The following is an 11,924-nucleotide window of genomic DNA, read 5'->3' on the forward strand; positions in this document are numbered from 1 at the left end:
TAATGAGAATAAGGGGACCCATGCCTTCTGATCGGACTGAAGAATCCTGGCATGTACATTTTACCAGTAAAGCCTGCCCCTTAAGTCATATTTAGCCATTGTGCCTATCTGGTAAACTATAAGACACCAACCATAGAAGATGTAAGAAAAAAAGTAAATGTATGGCTTATGTCACTGAAAAGACCATAGGCATTAGTGGAGATTTTATACAAAGAGTTAGAACACTGTGTTTTTTATAGCTGCTGTAATAAATTATTATAAATCTAGGGCTTAAAACAACACAGATTTATTATCTTTCTAGAGGTCAAGAGTACAAAATGGGTCTCACAGGGCTAAAATCAAAGTGTAAGTAGGGCTGCATTTTGTTAGGGAGGCTCTTGCGAACAATCTAGTTTTTTGTTCATTTGTTTTGTTTGTGTTTTGCCTTTTTCACTTTCTGGAGGCCATCAACATTCCTTAGCTATGGCTTCTTTCTGTCTTCAAAACCAGTAATGACTGATGTAATCATTCCCATACTGTATCATTTTGACGTAGACTCTCCAACATCCCTCTTCCATCTTTTAAGGATCCTTCTATTACATTGGGCTCTCAAGGCCAGTCTTTCTATTTTAAAGTCAACCAATTAGCAACGTTAATTCCACATGCATCCTTAATTCCCTCTTACACTAACATATCCATAGGTCCCAGGGATTTTAATGTGAATATCTTTGAGGATCCATTTTTCTGCCTACCACAAAGTGGCTCTTTCCTCTCTTCTTCTTATGCCTCTTTTATTGTATTAGGGTTTTGTTGTTAAGTTCTTTGAGATGGCAAGATGGCTGCCATCAGCTAAGAGGCTACAACCTTCTAAGTTCAGGTTAAATCAAGGAAGGGAGAGTTCTCATCCCTCCACTAGTATGAACTCGGTTCCTGGGTTGTTTCATGTGCATAGTCTCTGTAGGCAGCAAAATGAAATGCTCTTTATCCTCTGACCTTAGGCAGACCTTCACCCCTGTATGATGTAAATTCAAAATGAGAGAAGACACAGACATAGGGAAAGAGTAGTATGCCAATTAGGTTGAAAAAAGGGGGAAAAAGGGAATCAGGAGACCAAAATGTCCACTACATAGCAATGTGTGGGGGGGATATTTTGTTTTTACTGGAAATTATGTCTATTTGGGGTAAATAATGTCTCTCTACATGTCTGCATTGGTGATCTGCTCACCCAAGATAAGTCATAAATATAAACTCTCTATAAAATGTAGATCTTAGTTTGTTTCTATGTGATTCATCATATATAACATATTTTAAATTCTGCATAAATAAAACCTCTTGCTAGATAACAATTGAATTTCATGCTTTAAGCTTTTAGATGAAAACAGTTCAAAAATCAGGTCAGTTTACTTTTGTAACTCTCAAAGAAAAATAAAATGGGTTTCAAAGGTAAATATTTATGCTGACCTTAATAGATATATAGATAATTAGTTGTATAAAAGATACTATTTTAAGAAAATAGAATATGTGATCTCCTCACCACTTTTCTTTTTCATGTATGAAAACTTAATTTCCTGTTGTAATTATAAGATAGTAGTGTCCCTAGGCTTTACTTTAAAGAAAACAAACTAATTCACATTATTGGCCATTCATCAAACCACCACAAGGGAATTTCACAGTGTTCATTCCTTTTATAATAATGATATGTGTGCCACGCACCAAGCCGAACACTTCTCATATGTTTGCCATTTTTCCTTTATGATAAACTATAAGTTAAGTATTATTTATATTTTATAAGTAAATGAACTAAAGCTTAGAGAAATTAATTTGCTTCACATTACATGGCATTTAAGTAGATTCCAGGTCTCTCTGACAAAAAAAAAGAAAAAAAGACCTTCCATATTCTTCAATAATGATATTTCTTAATTTTAGGGAATACAACAGATTGAATAAAAACTTGGAGCTTATATTCTTCTAACTTACATTAAAAGTCACTGAAGTACACCTTCCTTTTACTTGGTCCCTCTGCATATAGATAAATATTTGCTGAATAAGTGAATGAAATATGTTATGCTTCTGTCATTCACAGATTTGAGTGCCCCTCTGTGAAGAACACATGCTAAACTAGAGGTTACTGGAGGAAATAACTATTAACTAGACTCTAATTCTTCTTGAAGAGTTTAAATTTAGTGGAAGAGATAAGATAGACACACACACACATACAAACACACACACACATATATATTTTACCATCACAAGAGAGTACTATATTTTCACAGTGAGAAATACAAAGAACTTTAAAAGAGAAAGAGACAGAGAGAGAGAGAACAAATCCACTTTTGGCTGGAGTGATGACCTTTTTGGAGAAAATTGTATTTGTTGTTAATTTTGAAGGACACTAAATATTTCATATTTCAGTGTCTAGAAATGTGAGAAGGATCTATGAGAGTTTGAAAATCAGCCCACAAGATTAAGACTGGTGAGCAACACAGGTGGACAAAAGAGAAATAACATCTTGAACCATCTACATATTAAACAGAGAGAAGAAAATTCAAGAAAGTTGGTCTTTGGGACAAGACCAAATTAAAAACCAAGGAGAATACACATTTAAGATTTAGAATAGAAGTTCGAATTATGATTTAAGCAACAAAAGCAGCAATTTAACACTCCCACAAAAATTATACTTTGGGATTTTTTTTTAAATTAAATGTATCTCTTTAGGAAGGAGAAGCAGCCCTTTTTCTGATAAATTTAAACGCTATTTCTCCATTTTCTTTCAAAGTTAATACATTTGTATCATGTATGCTTGCAGGGGTTTGCTTTTAAATCTTATGTTGATAACTTTTCTATTTTTTTATAGTATTATTTTGCTAATTTATCTAACATTTGTTCTTAATTCTCATTTTTTTCCAGCAAACTGTGTGGTCCTCCATTCTATTGACTAGGATTTGGGCCATCTTTTCTGCCTTTTTAATTTTATAGGGATGTACAGTTCTTAATATTTTTCTTAAAATTATACTTCAATATATTTTTGAAAGATTTAATTTTACTTAAAATATGTATTCTTGATTCTTAGAATTTTGTTCCTATCTTTTTATCACACAGAATGAAAAAACTATAGGAGTTCTAGGAAATCACCTGGTCCAGAATAATAAGAATGATATTCACACTCTTTAATGAAGGTTTGGAATGATATTTTAAAACCTCCTTGGTAGACTAAACCTCTGGTTAATATCTTTAAGATAGATAAATTTTCCCTTTTGTTTATGCTATAATTATTATTTGTTGATATCTCCATTTCCAAAATGATAACAGCTAATACATACTCTGGCACAATCCTTTCTATTATACCAATTTCTGACTAGAGTCAGACAGTTGAATGCCTGTGTGTCTTTCAAAGTCTATAGAATGACTGTGTCCCCCAATCTTATTACTAAACATTTTGTCTTGTTATTTTTAATGAATTGTGACACATAAATAGTGCAGATAAAACACATGCAGCATTGTAACTCTGTTAGTACTCTGCTTTGATAATCTGATGTCATCCATTTTTAACATATGACAAAAAAAGGAAAGTGAATTAAAATAAGAATAGCTGAAGATGTAGACTGAATTGAGTTCCAAATCATAGTTCTTCTCACATGAAGTGAAGTATTTAGCTTTATCATATCTTTTACATGGTGTTTATTGTGTCAGGGAACTCTAGAAAAAAAGAGTAGAGAAGCATGAGGTGTAGTCACATTCCTTGAAATGCCTTATAAATGAGACCAAAAAAATTACGGTATGAGCACTAATGTTTAAAAATTACGCTGACAGATATTTTACCTGATAGTGTCCTTTTAATAAAAGTCAAACTTAAAGGAATTAATTAACAGACATTTAAATGATAAGAATATTTTTTTAAATATCTGAATAAACAGAGGGTATTTAGGTTGAGGATAATGCCTGGGGATCAATACCAGAAAGTTCGTAGTTTCTACTATTTGTAAAGTAACTAAGTATAAACCCGAACTATTTTGTGTGTTCACATTATGTTTACATGCATCATCTTTGTATGACATTTATTTAAAAAAACCCATAACCAATGTCTTGAGGCATCACCAACTTATAAAAATAAATGTGATCATATTAATAATAGTAATCAAAATATCACTGTCACTTGTCTCCAATTTATTCAAAAGCTCAGCATTGCTAGGAAAATTGGAGAATGTTCCTCTCCCTACTCCACTCCACACTTCCATACCAGGGGCCCAGATCAGAGCCTCTCAGAGGCTTTTATTAAAAACAAAAAAAAACAAAAAAAAAGAGAAGGAAAGATAGAGAGAGAGAGAGAGAGAGAGAGAGAGAGAGAGAGAGAGAGAGAGAGAGAGAGAAAGAGAGAGAGAGAGAAAGAGAGAAAGGGAGCAAGAGAGCAAGAGAGAAAGAGCGAAAGAAAGAAAAAAGAAAGACGGAAGAAAGAAAGATAAAGCACCATTATAAAGCACTTGGCATTTTGTGCAGGAATGATCATCCTTGACAGATGCCTTTTTTTTTTTTAATCAATAGATAGAAATAGATATCTAAAGATTGCCTACCCTACCAACTTTATCAGACATATTTGTCTCAATTTTGTTTCAATATGAAACCCACTTCCTGCTGTATATACTGGCATATTAAGAAAAATATATTTTAAACAATTTAAGTACCTAATGTTCATCCCATAGAATTCTAGCCATGGGTATATGATGGTGAACATGTCATAATCTCTATCCTATTCTGTGTTACTGCAGGAAAGCATTAATACTCAGTTCAGATTGTGGTTCAATAATTCTTCATACACTAGGTGATGTTTCAGTTGTGGAAGTAAATAAGGTAATGGCTAGTTAGTTCTTGTGGAATCTAGAAATTTCAGGTAGACAATTATAGTACAGAGGCACTAGAGTGAAAAGTAAAGTATAAAATATTAAGGTAACTAGAAACAAGTCAATGAAGCTAGATTGATGTATGTACATTTGTTTGTCTACAGGAGGAAAGACACAGCCAAGAGCTTAGGAGTAAAAGACTTTGAATGTCTTATTAGAAATGTGAAGATTTATGTGGAGTCACTGAAATTAAATGACAGGATCAGATTTTAGGTATTAAAGAGATCAATCTGGCATTATTGTAAAGAACAGAGCAGCCCAAACTGAGACTTGGAGACCAAATAAATACCAGTTTTGGAAATGACAATGGTAGTGGAGTAGAAAGATTAAGTGAATTGTTGGATTTGAAAGATGAGAAGAGGGAGAGAACAAGAAATACTTAGGTTTCTTATGCGTGAACAAGGAAAATGGTGATACTGTTTCCTGAGATAAGAAACAGAAGGGGTAATTTTACATACGGAAATTTCTTGCTGTAACTTTCGTATTTAGATCTTATTTTTATGTATTCTAAATGGGGAAACCTAAGAACAACAGAAATTAATTAAATTATTCTTCTATAACCCCACTGGCAAGATTTATAGGTTCCACAGTAAATCACTTCTGTGTTACATAAAACCTACTATTTTTCTTCCACACTAATTCTATACTGATATAATAGATAAAAAGTCACGCAGAGTCAAAGAAGCTATAGAAGATCACTCTGTATGTGATAAACAGTATCCGGATTTCCTGAAAGAGTTAATGTACTTACAGAAAGTGAGAGGCGAATAAAGCGATCCCTCTCCAGTACTAATATGTGCTGGTCTTTTGTAGCCAGATAACAGATTAGATTAACAGAACTGAAAATAGATACTTGGTGTCATAGACTTTAGAATCTCAAGGAAATTGTACTGCAGGTCATACTGTTAGGACCATAACTCTGTGCTTTAACTCTGTAAATCTGTCTGACCCATTTCTTTATAATGAAAGTGTGGTAGGTAACAAGCCAGTTGGCTGCAGTCAAGCACTGTGTTGAAGACTTTTATAATATAGAAATAATGAATCTGGCTTACAAAGGGAATTTGGTGGTTAAATGAATTCCTGCTATTGCAGCAAAACCTTTTATGTTTCTTAGGCAGTTAAAATACTTAAGAAATGGTGGCAGTTTAAGTGGAAAAGTGTTTTACAACAAAAAGAAAAATACTTTTTTTCTTTTTCTTTTTCTTTTTTTTTATAAAGGTGAAGTGTGGCCAGACAATTTAAAATGAGAAAAGAAATTATTTTGCTGAGTGGGTAATTGTCCATGATTTGCAATTGGGAAAATTATGAAAAGTAATATTAGGGTCAGAGTTACTGTGTTATTTTTGTATTTTAATTCTTTTTATTTAGTTGATTTAATATTCTGCATTTTACATTTATCAGTTTGAACTTTCTACTAATCTTTCTATTTTAAGCAGCTTGTGAATTAAAAAAAAAAAAAATCTCTACCATATGTCAATCCTCTTTGGAGTAACTGTCTGAGTGTGAAATCTACCTGTGAAAAACTATTTTCAATGTGTGAAGTGTATCATTCAAACTGATAAAGATGATAAAACTATTCTGATTATGGCATAATGGACCTGCCACAATGGAATTCAAATATGTTTGGTGCAGAATATCTGGAAATCAAACCGTAAAGAAAGGAAAGTTGCTGGAATATCTGAGCTGGGATAATTAGAGTCTTAGAAATAATTTTACAATGTTTATGTTTATATTTCAAGCTACGAACTGTTTTTTTCAGAACTTACTAATGCATTTTGCTTCAATGAACATTAGAACATTCAGTAATTTCTCAGTATCATAAAAAATCTTAAATTAAATTGGATTAAACACGACTTTCTTTTTGAATAAATGCTATGAGACATGTATAATGGCATTTTTTCTTTCAGTCAGGTGATAGTAGAGACACACTGTGGTATTTGGTGAAGGATATCTTCCTCAGGGTGCTTAGTTTTCAGGAGCCTGCTAAACTCTTCTTATGTAAGGGAGCTAAAAACATTGTTCCTAAAATTCAAGTGGATACAACACATTTGAAAACAATATTCAAAACCATCTTGCTCTCATCTTTTGTTCTTTGGTGTTTATATTGACCCAGAACCAAGTGTGTATGTTTTGTTTTCATGGATCATTGATTTCCACAGACTGCCCGTGAAAACTCAAGTTTGCATAAAAAAGCTTTCTAAGAAAGGCAATGTTTTCCTTATTGATATCATGCTTTAAGAAATACATCATTTCTATATGTTTCTTTGTGGTTCTCATTAAAATGAATTAGAAATCAAATTGGCAAAATACCTTTACCAAAAGAAGAAAACGAAAGAAAAAATAAGTCTTAGATTTTCTCCCAGTCTACGGCCGTGCCACCCTGAACAAGCCTGATCCCGGCTGATCTTGGAAGCTAAGCAGGGTCAGGCCTGGTTAGTACTTGAATGAGAGACCACTTAGGAAGACTAGGTACTGTAGGCGTAAAAAATAATAAATAAATAAAAAAATAAAATAAATAAATAAATAGATAATGAAAAATAAGAGATTGTAAGCTGACAAAGTCCTTGCAATCTGTGAGATCAACTAAGGGTTGCCTCGCTTAAAAAAAACAAAAAACAAACAAACAAAAAAAAAACGGTTTTCTCTCAATATCTTGCCCATGTAAATAGCAATGCTGTGATTAAAAAAGAATGATATAAAATAAGTTTTCTATAACAACACATAGGTATTTGAGAATTTCTAAGTACATTTATGAGCAATTTACCATGTAGTTCAAACTGTATTACATTTTTCTAATGTTCTTGATAGTAAACAAACTAGAAACATGGAAAAGTTGAATGAACAGCTCTCAAAGTAATGCAGAAAAAATAACTTATGATGTTTAAGCAAATGCTCTAATTTGAACTCAGTTACACTTTTAACACAATATCAATTTATTGGACATAAAAATATCTTTATTTCTATAAACACTTCAAGTAAAATCTCATGCATATAATAATACATTTGAAAGTTGGATTATTTGCATAATGTTGACGAGTTCATATCGAATAAGCAAAAATGATACCTGAACTAACTGAAACTCATGAATAATTGTTTTTGAGGATATATATAATCAAAGTAAATTTGAGAAATATCTCCTCTTACTGAAAAATTACATGGACCTGCAATTAAATGGCATTAGGTCATATTGCCCTAAGAAAATAAAGGGAAATTTTTCTGTCTTAATGCCAATGATAGGTGTTTCTAATTAGGATATCAGGGCATGAATTAATATATTAACATTGCTTCTTAAATAACTTTATTTGTTCTATAAATTTCCTTGTGCTGTGGTATATTAGTCCCTGCATTAATTAAGATAGTTCATAGCAGCTGCACTGTCCAGATCCAAGGCTTCCAAGACTGGTGCAGCAGGAAAAGAAAGAGCATACAGTGAATGATATTAGCAACATGTAAGTAAGACATCCCTCCTCCTGTTCCTCCCTTAACAGCAATTTGGCATTCATCCACAGACAAAAGTGCTTTTGTGGAGCTCTGAGATCTCGGACCATATGCTAAGATTCTAGGGAAGAGTCTTACTCACCTAGCTTTTAGTGATAGGCATACAGAACTCAATCCTGGCTATGGATACTGCAATGACCCATGAAACATCTATAGCCCTTCTGGGCTGTAGTCCAGGAGCCACTGGAAAACTCCATCTTAACAATCACTCACAGACAAGAGAGCCTTTGTGGAAGTTCAGGTTTCCAGTGGAGAAGTTCCAGCATACCGTTAGAACAACAACAAACAAACAAACAAACAAACAAACAAATGTTAGAACAACAACAACAAACAAATAAACAAACAAACTAAACTAAAAAAATAAGTTTGGACATATTGAGATTATAAGACAAACAGGTTGACTTTACTTATGTTACCTGTTCCCCAAAGCGGTACAGCTCAGGACCAAGAGAGATCTCGACCTATGATTTCTCCCATAGAGAACAGTGAGAACATGTGGGTGAGCATCTGACTTCCTCAGTTGTGAGGGATGCTGCCTGAAAAGTTCATTTCTCTCTTGCCCCTTCCAGAGTACTGAATTGTGAGCTGCATCACTGAGGTGGGGGAGGGGAGCAGGAAGAGGCTAAGTGAGCAGCCGATAGGATTTTCAGAATTGAAGGGATATGGAGCCTACTTACTGTTATGTTGTGGACTCCATCAAGTAGCCCAAGCATGAGCTGCCAGAGATACCTAGCGTGTGGATTCCTCCACTGGCTCATGGGTACACCCAGTGCCCCTCACCACACACATACACACACATACACACTCTGTGGTTGGCTCTTTATGTGAACTCTTGATAGCAGCAAGAGTGAGCTTTGGCAGATGTCTAGTGGGCATACACAGAAAGCTAGCCAGAATATAAGGACTAGGGAGAGACCACAAACTTGAACTACAGTTCAAGGAAAACAAAAGGCAGGTTGTCAGCACTCAGCATGCTATGTTACAGGATCAAGAAAAGGCATACCAGCTTAAGAATTCTACCACAAGAATTGGCAAGAAGCTTAGATCAGGTATGCCTTGAGAAGGTCTGAAAAGGCCTCAGAATTCCTTGCAGAGCTAATGGATGTTTTTTCTCTTTTGAAGAAAGACTGGAAGAGATGATTGTTACTTCAAATGGAAGACAGCAACACACAGCTTCAAGGTACATGAAAAATAAAGGACACATGACACAACAAAAAAATCACAATAATCTTCTAGTAACTAATACCAAAGACATGAATCTGCAGTTTATTTGATTAAGAATTCAAAGTAGCTATTTTATGGAAGCTTAATGAGCTTTAAGCAAACATAGAAAGGGAGTTCAACAAAATAAAAGAAACAATACATGAACAAAATGGAAAGACTAACAGAGATAAAGATCTTAAAAAGAGAACAAAAAATATTCTGGAGCTGACGAATACAATAAATGAAATGAAAAATGAAATAGAACATTAACAGAACTATGGATCAAGGGAAAGAAAAGAATTAGTGAGTTAGAAGACAGGACTATCGAAATTATCCACTCAGAAGAGATCAGAAGAAAAAGAATGAAAAAGAGGGAAGAAAGTCTAAAGGACCTATGGAATGCCATCAAAAGAAACAATTGCAAATTATTGAGTTTCAGAAGGAAAAGGAAGGGAGAAAGAAGAAAGCTTATTTAAAAATAATGGCTGAGAACTTCACAAATCTGGGGAGATTTGAAATCCAAGTTCATGAAGCTCATAGATAACCAAACACATTCAACATGAAGAGATCCTCTTCAAAATATATTATTTAAAAAATCCGTCAAAATTAAAAATAGAGAAATGTTAAAAGTAGTAAGAGAAAAGAAGCTTACAATTTACAAGGGAACACCCATAAGGCTGTCATTGGATTTATCAGCACAAACATCACAGGCCAGGAGAGAGTTATGATATATTCAAAGTGCTGAAAGAAAAAAAAAAAAAAAAACTGTAAATACTTTACTTTGCAAAGCTGTCCTTCCTAATGAGTGATAGATAAAAACCTTCCCAGACAAACAAAACCTGAGGGAATATATCGTCACAAGGCCTACCTTAAAAGAAATGCTAAAAGAAGTTATTCAAGCTGAAATGAAGACTTGAGTAACATAAAAACATATGCAAATATATAATATGCTGGTAAAGATAAGTATATAGTAAAATTCAAAATACTCTCATACTGTAATATGATGGTATGTTAATCACTTAACTCTAGAATAAAGTTAAAGGACAATAATATTAAAAGTAACTATATCTACAATAATTTATCAATGAATATAAAGTCTAAAAAAATAAATTGTAGTCTACGGCCATGCCACTCTGAATGTAGCCGATCTCATCTGATCTCAGAAGATAAGTAGGGTCGGGCCTGGTTAGTACTTAGATGGGAGACCATCTAGGAATACCAGGTGCTGTAGGCATTAAAAAAAAAAAAAAAAAAAAAAAAGATAAATTGTGACAACAAAACGTAAAAGGAGTGAAAGAGTTTTTGTATGTAATTAAATATAAGTTGTTATCAACATAAAATATAATGTTACATCTATAAGATATTTTTTAAGTCTCATGATAAACACACACAAAAAACCCTATAGGAGTTTCATATAAGATAAAAAGAAGGGAATCAAAGCATATCATTACAGGAAACATCAGTTCACAAAGAAAGAAAGAATGGGAGAAACAAGAAACTACAAAATAGTCAGGAAATAATTGATAAGATGGCATTAATAAGTCCTTACCAATCAATAATTGCTGAAAATATAAATGGATTAAATTTTACAATCAAAAGTTAAAGAGTGGCTAAATGGATAAAGAACTACACTCAACTATATGCTGTCTATAAGACACTTCAGTTTTCAGGACACATATAGGCTCAAAGTAAAGGAATGGATAAGATATTCCATGCACATAGAAAACAAAATAGAACAGAGATAACTGTACTTATATTAGACAAAATAGACCTTAAAATAGATCTTAAGCTAAAAACTGTTAAAAAGAGACCAAAAAGCCGTTATATAATAATAAAGGAGTCAATTCATCATGAAGATATAACAATCATAAATATGCATACACCAAAAATTAGAGCACCTACCTATATCAAGCAAACACCAACATAGTTGAAGAGAGGAATAGAAAAAACACAATAATAGTAGACTTCAGTACCTCACTTTCAACAATAGCTGGATCATCCACACAGAAAATCAAAAGGAAATGTTAGACTTGATCTATGCTCTAGACTAATTAGACCTAAAAGATTCATTTAGAAATCTATAGATCCAAACATATATAATACTTCATAGCAAAATGCATGTTTTTATATTCACATGGAAAATTCTTTAGATAGAATGTGTTAGGCCACAAAGCAACTCTTAATAAATCTGAGAAGAATGAAATCATATCAAGTATCTTTTTTGACCATGATGGTATGAAACTAGAAATCAATAGCAGGAGGAAAGATGGAAAATTCACAAATATGTGGAAATAAAACACACTCCTGAACAACTAATGGATCAAAGAAGAAATTAAAAAAAAAAACCAA

At 33.1% G+C, this 11,924-nt stretch overlaps 2 pseudogenes; both read left to right on the forward strand.

Moving 5' to 3' along the window:
- Positions 1-7,236: 7,236 nt before the first annotated feature.
- On the forward strand, positions 7,237-7,355 carry LOC112485143 (annotated as a pseudogene).
- A 3,335-nt stretch (positions 7,356-10,690) lies between these two features.
- LOC112485171 lies at positions 10,691-10,809 on the forward strand (annotated as a pseudogene).
- The last annotated feature ends 1,115 nt before the right edge of the window (positions 10,810-11,924 follow it).

The sequence above is a fragment of the Pteropus alecto genome, unplaced genomic scaffold (genome assembly GCF_000325575.1).
Source record: "Pteropus alecto unplaced genomic scaffold, ASM32557v1 scaffold95, whole genome shotgun sequence".
NCBI classification, from domain to species: Eukaryota; Metazoa; Chordata; class Mammalia; order Chiroptera; family Pteropodidae; genus Pteropus; species Pteropus alecto.